The 11,603-nt window shown below is 37.1% G+C and overlaps 1 pseudogene; it reads left to right on the top strand.

Moving 5' to 3' along the window:
* Positions 1-4,258: 4,258 nt before the first annotated feature.
* Positions 4,259-5,190, top strand: LOC110199697 (olfactory receptor 9G19-like; annotated as a pseudogene).
* The last annotated feature ends 6,413 nt before the right edge of the window (positions 5,191-11,603 follow it).

Below are 11,603 nucleotides of genomic sequence, written 5' to 3'. Positions count from 1 at the left end.
AGGTTGAGTGGAGAGAATATACATACATACACAAATATGCATACATAATACATAATACATACATACATACATTCATATATACTTACATCAGTCTATTCATGCAAATGTCATTTTCTCTGGCTGTGTCTCATAACTGGAATACCCTACTTCCTCATTTCTGCCAACTGCCTTTGATTGCTTCCTTTAAGTCCTAACTAAAATTCTATTTTCTACAGGAAGTCTTTCCAGCTCATTAATTATTGCTTATTTATTCTTTGTAGAGCTTATGAATTTCCTGATGGCAGACACAGTCTTTTGCCTCTTTTTATATCCCAAGAGCTTAGTACAGTGCCTGGCACTTTGTACATGGTTAATGCCTGTTTATGAACCAACTGACTCCTAAATTGAATTATTTTCCTTTGCATCTTCAGAATTTGATTTTTAAGCATTTTCTTTGCCTCATCCTACAATCTTTCTGAACCCTTTGAAATTTATTTTCCTAAAATCTAGGGTGAAGTTACTGCTCTCGGAAGTTTTCTCTTCCTCCCAAGGATCACATCGTTTCTTCCTTGACATCATTTCTCCCTATTAGTGAGAATTAGATCCAAAACGGAATTTTCCCTTGTTGGTGCCTCCTCTTTTGAAAGATGAAATAGTCACTAAGGCAAATCAAGAATTCATTAGCTTCTCTGTTTTCAATGTAGAGAAACATTCATTAAATGTCTGTACAACTGAAATGCTCTAACACTATTATTCTCTTTCTGTCCAAGTGTTCTATAATATACTCCAATGATTCTCTGATCTGTTCTGAACTGAATTTAATTCCCAAATTTTTGATCATTCTTACTCCCTCTGATTTTCATGTCATGTGTTCCATCCCATCAAGTCTCAGTGGGAGAATATATATGTGTTTATATATGTGTGTGTGTGTGTGTGTGTGTATGTATATGTGTGTGTGTGTATATGTATGTATGTGTGTATTTAAATTTGCCTCTTTTTATCATGATCTCTAGTTCCTCTTCTTTATTGCCCCATATTTGGACAGCTCAATATGAATGACTGAGGTCATGCCTTTTAGTGTTGGACCTTGTCTTTGTTGCAACTCTTTGGTAACAAACTTGGATGATATACATAGAGTTGCCTCCCTCCCCCATACTTTATCATTTGAGGCCATTTTCATTGAATTTGCATGATTCTTGGCAAAACAATTATTTGTTCCCATTCTAATTTTTAATTTTTATTTTTAAAATTAATTTATTTTGATTTATCAGCAATCACTTTCATATGCTTTTGAGTTTAAAATTTTTTCTCCCCCTCCCTCCCCATCACCCTCCCCAGACAGTGCACAGTTTGATATAGGCTATACATATACATTTCTATTAAACATATTTTCACATTAGTGATGTAAGAAAGAATTAGAACCAATAGGGGGAACCACCAGAAAGAGGAAACTAAACTCAACAGAGGAGAAAAAAATAGCAAATAGTATGCTTCAATCGGCATTCAAACTCCATAGTTCTTTCTTTGGATGTGGATAGCATTTTCAATCATGAGGCCTTTGGAGATGTCTTAGATATTTGTATTGCTGGGAAGGATTAAGTTTATCAATATTAGTCATCGCACAAGGTGGCTGTTATTGTGTACAGCGTTCTCCTGGTTCTGTTCACTTCACTCAGAATCAGACCATATAAGTCTTTCCAGGTTTTTCTGAAGTCAGCCTGTTCATCATTTCTTATAGCACAATAGTATTCCATTACATTCGTATACCACAGCTGTTTCAGCCATTCCCCAATTGATGGGCATCCTCTCAGTTTCCAATTCTTTGCCACCACAAAAAAGAGCTGCTATAAATATTTTTGTACATGTGGGTGCTTTTCCCGTTTGTATGATCTCTTTGGGATATAGCCCTAGAAGTACCATTGCTGGGTCAAAGGGTATGCACATTTTTATAGCCCTTTGGGCATAGTTCCAAACTGTTCTCCAAAATGGTTGGATCATTTCACAACTCCACCAACAATGCATTAGTGTTTCAATTTTCCCACATTTTCTCCAACATTTATCTTTTTCCTGTTTTGTCATCTTGGCCAATCTGATAGGTGTGATGTGGTACCTTAGAGTTGTTTTGATTTGCATTTCTCTAATCAATTTTTCATATGACTTTACATGGCTTTAATTTCTTCATCTGAGTGCCTGTTCATATCCTTTGACCATTTACCAATTGGGGAATGGCTTGTATTCTTACAAATTTGACTTAGTTCTCTATATATTTTGGAAATGAGGCCCTTATCATAGAGACTGGATGTAAAAGTTCTTTCCCAATTTTCTGCTTTCCTTCTAATCTTGGTTGTATTGGCTTTGTTTGTGCAAAAGCTTTTCAATTTAATGTAATCAAAGTCATCCATTTTCTTTTTCATAGTGTTCTCTGTCTCCTGTTTGGTCATGAATTCTTCTGTTCTCCATACATCTGATAAGTAAACTATTCCTTGCTCTCCCAGTTTGCTTTATATCTAAATGATGTTGGCAAAACATTTCTTAACAGACTTTATTAGGTATATTCATTGTTGGCCAGGAATTTAAACTATCATCGCAATTACATTCTCAGAAATCAATTAGTCAGTAAACATTTATTAAATATCTACTATGTTTCAGTCACTGAACTAAGGACTGATGATACAAAAGAGTAAAAGACAGCCTCAGTCCAGGAGGCAGAGGAGAGGAACATTCCAGGTAGAGAGACCAGCCTAGTCTTGGGAGGGACTTTCCTGTTTGAAGTGCAGCTAGTCACTTTATCACAGAGTACTTGGAGGTCAGTAAGGTGTTAGAAGGCTAGAAATATAGGGTCCCGGTTATGAAAGGCTTTGAGTGCCAAATAGAAGATTTCAGGTCATATCCTGAGGGTGATAGGGACCCACTGGAGTTTATTGAGTATATTGAGAAAGGTGACATGGTCAGACCTGTACTTTAAAAAATCCTTTTGAGTGCCGAATGGAGAATGGATGTGAGTTGGTAAGATTGTTGCAGGGAGGCCAACCAGCAGCCTGTTGCTCTAGTCCAAGGAGTAGATGATAAGCGCGTGTACCAGAGTGGTGGCCATGTGAGAGGAGAGAAGAGGGTGTATGTGAGATGTTGTGAGGGCAAAATTGACAGACCTTAGATAGATTGGATATGGGGGAGTGAGAGAGAAAGAGTCCAGGATCATACCTGTGTTGTAAGCTGGATAAAATTCTTAGCCATATATTCATTCTTAAATTGATTATTCTCTTCTCTAAGCTTTGTTTTTAGTAAGAAGGAGTGAGGAAAACATAGCCTGTCCAGATGGACCTAAGATTCTTGACCAAGATTTCCTAATGAAGCATTGCTTGTGCCCATGTGAATCATTATAAGTAGCTAATCCAAGTCGATAAGTCTTACAAGATTCTTTGCTACGTCTTGGATAAAAGCAAACTTTTCTGCTGTTTATATCAGACCCAAAATAACTACTCAATATTTGTGAGAATGAATCAACTGCTACTAAACACTCTTCACTCTTTCTGTTTTCTTCTGCCGCTCTGCACTATCATTGTTTGGAGGAAAAGCAGCTTCTTCTTCTTCTGAGCATTCTTCCCTTGCTCTTTAGGAAAAATCGCAAACATTTTCTCTCTAATGACTTAACTATCTTTTCCATCTCTTTCTCCTCTGTATAATTTTTCCGCTCCAACATTCTGATCTTTTCAGCTTTTATAAATAATTTGTAGATGTTTATATGTCAGCCCCAAGAACCTGACAAAAGCTTATTTAGTGAATTATCACCTCTCAACAACTTCACATCCCCACTTCCTTTCTTTAGTCTCAACAATTCAATAGCCACACTCCACCTCTTCTCCAGTCTTACACAAATTATCCTCTTAATTTACCAATTGCCACCACTCACCAATCCACTCTATCAACTTTCATTTACTTTTTAATGTTCCACTTGCCTTTTATTGCTTAGCTCGCTTTGTCTTGACAACCACCTTCTTCTTTTCCTTTCTTTATCTTCCCTTTCAGCGTTTGAAGTAATTTGTAATTTCCTTTTCAAAAGCACACTCTATGATCATTCTAAGCCACGTAGATGGAGCCATAGAATCACAGAACTGAAGAGTGGGAAGACATGAACTACATACATCCTGGCCAAGGTGCCCAATAAGTGACCATACAATTTCCTGAAAATTACCTCTGCCAGGGATCTCACGATATCTTAAAACAAGCATTCCCCTTTGAAAAAAGTTTTAATTCCTAGGAATTTTTTCCCCCCTTATACATGGAGAAAGCTAATCACACCATAACCGAGTTCATTCTTGTAGGTTTTACCACAGACCCTGTGGTACAACTAATCCTCTTTGTGCTATTCCTTCTAATGTATTGCATAACTGTGGTGGGGAACATAACTCTGATTACATTAATTTGTACAGACTCCCGGCTCTACACAGCCATGTATTTCTTCATTGGGAATCTGTCTTTTCTGGATCTCTGGTATTCCACTGTTTATACCCCTAAAATCATGTTGACATGTATCTCCGATGACAAGAGCATTTCCTTTGCTGGTTGTCTAGCTCAGTTCTTCTTCTCAGCTGGGCTAGCATATAGTGAATGTTACCTGCTGGCCACCATGGCATATGACCGCTATATGGCCATCTCCAAGCCACTGCTCTACACTCAGGCTATGTCCCCAAGATTATCTTCCTATCTTGTAGCAGCTTCTTTTGCTGGAGGCTTCACTAGCTCCATTATTATCACAAAGGAAACATTCACCCTTACTTTCTGTGGGGATAATGTTATTGATGACTTCTTTTGTGACCTGCCCCCCTTGGTGAAGCTGGCATGTGATGTGAAGGACAGTTACCAAGCTGTGCTCTATTTCCTCCTGGTCACCAATGTCATCACTCCCACTGTGCTCATCCTGGCCTCCTATCTCTTTATCATTGCTGCCATTTTGAGGATTCACTCCACCAGGGCAGACTTAAAGCCTTCTCCACCTGTGGCTCCCATCTGACAGCTGTAACCCTGTACTATGGTTCCATTCTCTTTATTTATTCCCGTCCTAGTACTAGCTACACCCTGGAGAGGGATAAGATCGTGTCTGTGTTCTGCACTGTGGCGATGCCCATGTTGAACCCAATAATCTACAGCTTCAGGAACAAAGATGTCAAAGATGCCTTGAAGAAAATGCGAGATCGAATACGAGTTTCCTAAATAGGAGTTTTAATGGAGAAAAGGAAGAAAAATTGTATATGCATTCTTCATTATAGTTTTCTCTGCAAAAATCAAAGAAAAACAAGTAGAAAAATCATTTTTCAGAGTAGATAAAGTACTCTCTATCTCTAGATTTAACACTACATATTGTATTGACACATTGTCTGTTTGAATGCATTTATTAGTGTCTTAGGATTAAAAGAGGTTCAGTTGCCTGCTTTTTGTTTATTATGGTCCTCACTATTTCAAATCAGGAAGGACTTTAGTTATTGGCTATTCCTGCCAATTCATTAAAAATAATAATAAATTTATGTCTTTTAAGTTTAAACCAGCTATTTTCTGATCTGGAGTCAGGAAGTCCTGAATGCAAATTTGGCTTCAGACACTTACTAACTGTTTGACCCTGGGCAAATCACTTAAATCTGCTTGAGTCAGTTTCCTCAACCATAAAAAGGGGATAATAACAGCACCAAATGCTCAGTTTCTTTTTGTGTGTGTGTGTGTGTGAGAACTGAATGAGATAATATTTCTAAAAAGTGCCTGGCACATAGTAGGTTCTATATAAATGCTTATTCCATTCCATTTCCATCATTCTATGCACTTGGTATACAAAAATAAAAAGGAGCTAGTCCTGGTTTATAAGGAAGTTACATCTTATGAGAAGAGATTTTGTTGTAACATAATTATAACAGCTATCTCACGTGGTTGTTATGAGAAAGCCACAGTCAGAAGCCACAGCAAGTATTACATAAGATTTAGCAGCTTCCACATTAACAGACAGCAGACCTTGGCATATTATATTCCAGAATGCAAAAGAGCTAGGATTACAAGCAAGAATAATCTAGTCAGCAAAACTGAGTATAATACTCAGGAGGGAAAATGTGCATTTAATGAAATAGAGGAATTTCAAGCATTCCTGATGAAAAGACTAGAACTGAATGAAAAATCTGATGTTCAAACAAGAGAAGCATAAAAAGGTAAAAATGAAAGAGTAATCATAAGTGTCTCAATACAACTAAACTATTTACATTCCCATGTGGAAAAATGACATGCATGACTCCCAAGAACTTTATTATTAGGGCTGTTAAAAGGGGTTTACCTATACAGAGGGTATGGATGTGAGTCAATTATTTTGGAATTATCTCCAAAGAAAACAAAAGAAAAAGGAATGCACTGGGAGAAGGGTAAAGTGAATGGTGGAATGGGGAAAAATTTATCACAGAAATAAATGCACAAGAAGATCTTTTATAGTGGAGGGAGAAATTGGGATGGTGGTGGTGGGCAATGGTTGAACTTCACTCTTATCAGAACTAATTCAAAGAATATATATGCACACTAACTTCTATATAGAAATGTATCTTCCCTCATAGTGAAATAAGAGGGGAGAGGGATAAGAGGAAGGTGGGGAATGATAAAAGGAAGGACACCTTGATTAAGATTAAGATCAAGGATCACCATGATTAGAAGCAAACTAAGGGGCAGGATAAAGAGAAAGAGAGAGAAGAAACAGAAGAAAATGGAATGGAGAGAAATACACAGTTAATCAATATAACTGAATGTAAATGGATTAACTCACCTATAAAACAGAAAGCAGATAATAGAATGGATTAGAAACTAGAATTTATTTACAAATTACACACTTGAAACAGAAAGGCACACACAGAAAGCCTGGAGCAGAATCTAATATGCTTCAGCTTAACTAAAAATAAGGCAGGAGGAGTAATCATGATTTAGACAAGGCAAAAGCAAAATAGATTTAACTAAAAAGGATAATCAGGGAAATGACATGTTGCTAATAGGTATCATAGACAATAAAGTAATATCAAAATTTTTATAGCAAGTTTCTCTGTTAAAGGCCTCATTTCTCAAATATATACTGAGCATAGAACTAGATCAAATTTATAAAAATAAAACCTTTCTTCAACTGATAAATGTTCAAAATATATAAAATGCTAGTTTTCAAAGGAAGAAATCAAAGCTATCTAAAGTCATATGGAAAGAAAAAGCTCTCAATCAGTATTGGTTAAAGAAATATAAATTAACACAACTCTGAGATGTCACTTCATACCTATTAGAAATGACAAATGCTAGAGGGGAAAAGGAAAAAAAAATAGATACACTAATGAATTGTTGTTGGAGTAGTGAACTGGTCCAGCCATTCTGGAATAAAGTTTGGAACTAGGCTTGAAGAGCTACGAAACTGTGCATACCCTTTGGCCCAGAAAAAGGGGGGAAAAAAGAACAAAATATTTATTACAGTTCTTTTCATGGTAGAAAACAATTGAAAATGAAGGCGATGCTCAGCAATCAGGAAATGACCAAACAAGCTATAGCATATGATATATGGTGGCAAGTTGTAGCGGAATACTATCCTACTGTGGGAAATGATGAGGGTGGGGGTTTCACAAACTAATACAAAGTGGAAGTGTGAAGAACCAGGAAATTATTGTGCACGGTAACAGCAATGTTTTAATGATATCAATTGTGAAAGACTCAGCTACTCTGATCAATACAATGATCCAAGATAATTCCAAAGGACTCATGATGAAAAAATGCTGTCCACCTCCACAGAGAGAACTAATGAATTCTGAGTGCAAATCGAAGTATAATATTTTCACTTTCTTTATTTTTCTTACTTTTTTTTGAAATGTGGCTAATATGAAAATGTCTTTGTATAATTTCACATGTATAATTGATTTCATATTGCTTACCTTCTCAGTTGGTGGGGATGGGGGTGAGAGAGAGAGAATTTGGAACACAAAATTTAAAAAGAAAAATGTCAAAAATGCATAAATGAAAAATTTTAAAAAAAATATACATTTAAAAAAATAATAGTATCTTCCACAACTCTTCTCCAATACTAGGATTTATTAATAAACCTTGAGTTGAATGACATTTTCCTTTTGTCCTAAAGAATTCTGGGAGAATTTTTTAAAATTTTATTTTAAATTTATGGAATAAAACAAGCATTTCCATAACATAGTACAATAAAAGATGATTGTACCTGAAACTGCAAATCTATTATGTGCAGTTTGGTGTTCCTTTCAAATATACAGGATTATCATGTAAACTTCTTGTTTTTTTTCTTTTTTTCTTCCCCCCCCTTAGAGATGACTACCTTTAGATAAAAACAAATATGTATAATGTCTATATATAGATATATATATATGTATATATATGTAAAATTACTCTATACATACTTCTATTTATCAATTCTTTCTTTGGATGCAGATAGTGTTTTTCTTCATATGTCCCTTACAATTAATTTGGGTATTTATCATAGACAAATAACTTATTCATTCAAAATCTTTCTTAAATCAATAATGCTGGTTCAGATTCTTAAAATCTAGCCACAGGCCCAGATTCTTAAGATCTGGCCTGCTTGCATTTAGTGATACAAATGCTTAGATTGCTTAAGAGTCTGCCCAAGTTGACAGATGTTCTCATAAACCTTGTCTTTGGCTGAAAGAAGGCTTGGGTCAAATTCATTTGGGCAAGACCCACATGTTGTGATTTTGGGTTTCCAGCACTCCTAAAGTCCTAAACTTCAGCATATTGATGGCCCATAAGAAGAAGCTGCTTAACCCCAAATTCTCCAGCTAAAACTGGAAGGTATCTAAGCCTTCCCCCATTCTTTCTTGCCTTGCAGTTGGGATCGCTCTCCAAGCACGTAGGAAGACTTGGAGGTGCTTTTCAGGCAGACTGTAAAAAGGCTGTCTTGCACTAGGCCCGATGCTCTTAGGCTCTTGGTCCACCGGTTCAATCTGAGGCCATGGACCTTAGTACACCTTCTGCAGCATAGAGGACCAGGACCAATGCCCTATCTGGAAGTATATGTCCAATTCTGTCAATTCTCTCGGCACTAGGGAATAGGGAAAACTGCAGGTGCTTTTTGGTTCCCTGAGGCTTACTTACTCCCTTCCCTCTATACTCCTGAATCCTCCTTCATGGAGGTAACAGGCAAAAGTTAGAATAGCAGATTATGGAAGTTTTATGATTGATCATTAAGGAGTTTTGAAACACTTCCTTACAACCCTGGTCACTCTCTTCTTCCACTCCCTTCCCTTGAGTCAAGAGGGTATCCGTTAATCCCTCTCATAGGAGAAGAGAATTTCATCCTCCCTCCTCCCACCCCCGTGAATTCATCCTCTACAGCATGGGCCCCCCTGGCAATGGCCTTGGGACCTGGGGCAATCTTTGCTTGGAAGCATCACCCAGGTTCAGCATATCCTGCTCAAGGTAAAAAAGCTAACCTCTAAATTTGGGTAAGCATGCTTTTTTGAAGTTGTAGTTTTAACTGTTAATGATGAGATGTTGATTCTCTATGTAACATAATTTGGAAATGATTTAACAAAATTGAAGTCATCTGATTGTTAATGGGTTTCTTTCAAGTTCCAAATTGGTGAACTTTTTGTAACTTTTCATAATTTGGTTACAGCTAAAATAATTTGGCTATTATTGGTTATTGTTGTAATGTGTAAACTTGCCCAAAAGTTTGTTTGGGTTTTGTCTTGCTGAGAATTTGTAAGTATAAAGAAATAATCTCTAACGATTGGCTTTTTACACCAGGACAAATTTAAATTTGAGATGTAAATCATGGGAAAGGTTTTCCTAAGCTGTGATTAGTGAAACTTGCTGTTTGAAGTAAAAGTTCATCGGACTTTATTTTGAGCTGTCTGATTTGATAATCAATAATCCACCATCTGAGAGAAATGCCACAAGCTACTCAGAAAGAATGTGAGACTGGTGGGAAGTCAGCACTGGGAAAAGCTGAGAGGACAATTTTAGCCTCAGTCTAAGATGGGATCCTTCTGGCTCTGTTTCCCCATTATATTCCTCAGAAAAATAATGTTACCTACCTGGCTATTCCTGAGTCTGGCTATGAGGTGGATTTGATACTGCATGGTTGGAAAACTCAATTATCTGAATCCAAATAGCTAAGGAATGTGTTATCATGTCATTTCTGGGCCCTGCACTCTTTTCTGTCAGATTTGTGTCTTCCAGACTATATGCCATTCAGCAAGTACCAGCCAATGTCCCCCCATCATCACCTGGATGCAGCCTGTGGTAGGTTCCAGTCAACCTCCTCTTTGGGACCTCCTTGAGGCAAGGACAGCTCTATGCCCCTCCCAGAAATTTGGGTCCCATTTGTTTGGGGGGGGCGGGGAATGATGAGGATGGGATTTGGACTCCAAAAAGGAAAAACTCTGGACTTTCCCACATGGCCAAATCTGTTCTCCTGAGGCTATAATCCTGTCAATTGGCCTTTTATTATAGCTTAAACCAAATCTACCTCCAGATGCCTCCCAGCCACTTCCCACCCTTAATCCTATCTAGACTCCATTCTCCCTTGGCCACTGGGTCCAGGTCCTAGGCTTTCTGTACACCCCAGTTTACTGGTCACTCCCATCCAAATCTTCCTTAGACCCCTTCTCTAGTCACCCCAAACGATTTGGCCACTCCTAGATCCCTCCCACAGTCTTTCTGTATATAACATCCATCTTGTCTCCATTAAGGTGCTCAGATTCTTAGAATCTAGCCAAGGGCTCAGATTCTTAAGATCTGGCCTGCTTGCATCAGCAATACAAATGTTTACATTCCTTAAGAGCCTGTCCGATGACGGATGTTCTAATGAACCTCATCTCTGGCTGGAAAAAAACTAAACAAACAAAAAACAAACAATAACGCTGTTACTATATACAATGTTCTCCTGGTTCTACTCATTTTACTCTTCATTATTTCGTGCAAGTTTTTCCATTTTTTTCCTAAAATCATGAGCTCATCATTTCTTATAGCACAGTAATAGTCCATCACAATCATATAGCACAACTTGTTCAGCCATTCCCCAACTGATAAGCATTCCCTCAATTTCCAGTTCTTTGCCACCATAATGAGAGCTGCTATAAACATTTTAGAATATATAGGTTCTTTTCCTTTTTCCCTAATCATCTTTGAATATAGAGCAAGTATTCCTGGGTCAAAGGGCATATAGGTGTTTTAATAACTCTTTGGGCAAAATTCCAGGTTGCTCTCCAAAATGGTTGGGTCATTTTATAATTCTATCAACAATGACGTAATGTCCCAATTTTTCCACATCCCCACCAACATTTGTCACTTTTCCATTCTATCACTTTAGCCAATCTGGAAGGTGTAAAATGATATCTCAAGGTTTTTTTAACCTGAATTTCTCTAATCAGTAATGATTTAGAGCATTTTTATATGACTATAAATTGTTTTTATTTCTTTGTCGGGAAACTGCCTGTTCATATCCTTTGACCATTTATCAACTGAAGAATAACTTGCATTCTTATAGATTTGACAAATTCTTCATATATTTCACATAAGAAACCTTTAACAAATGATGGAAAATGCAAACATCAAGAGAAAGAATTATGGAGTCTGAATGCAGATTG

The sequence above is a fragment of the Phascolarctos cinereus genome, unplaced genomic scaffold (genome assembly GCF_003287225.1).
Source record: "Phascolarctos cinereus isolate Bilbo 61053 unplaced genomic scaffold, phaCin_HiC Scaffold_9;HRSCAF=440, whole genome shotgun sequence".
Taxonomy (NCBI): Eukaryota; Metazoa; Chordata; class Mammalia; order Diprotodontia; family Phascolarctidae; genus Phascolarctos; species Phascolarctos cinereus.
Note: the sequence above shows the minus strand (reverse complement) of the source record. Positions and strands in the feature narration are given on the sequence as shown.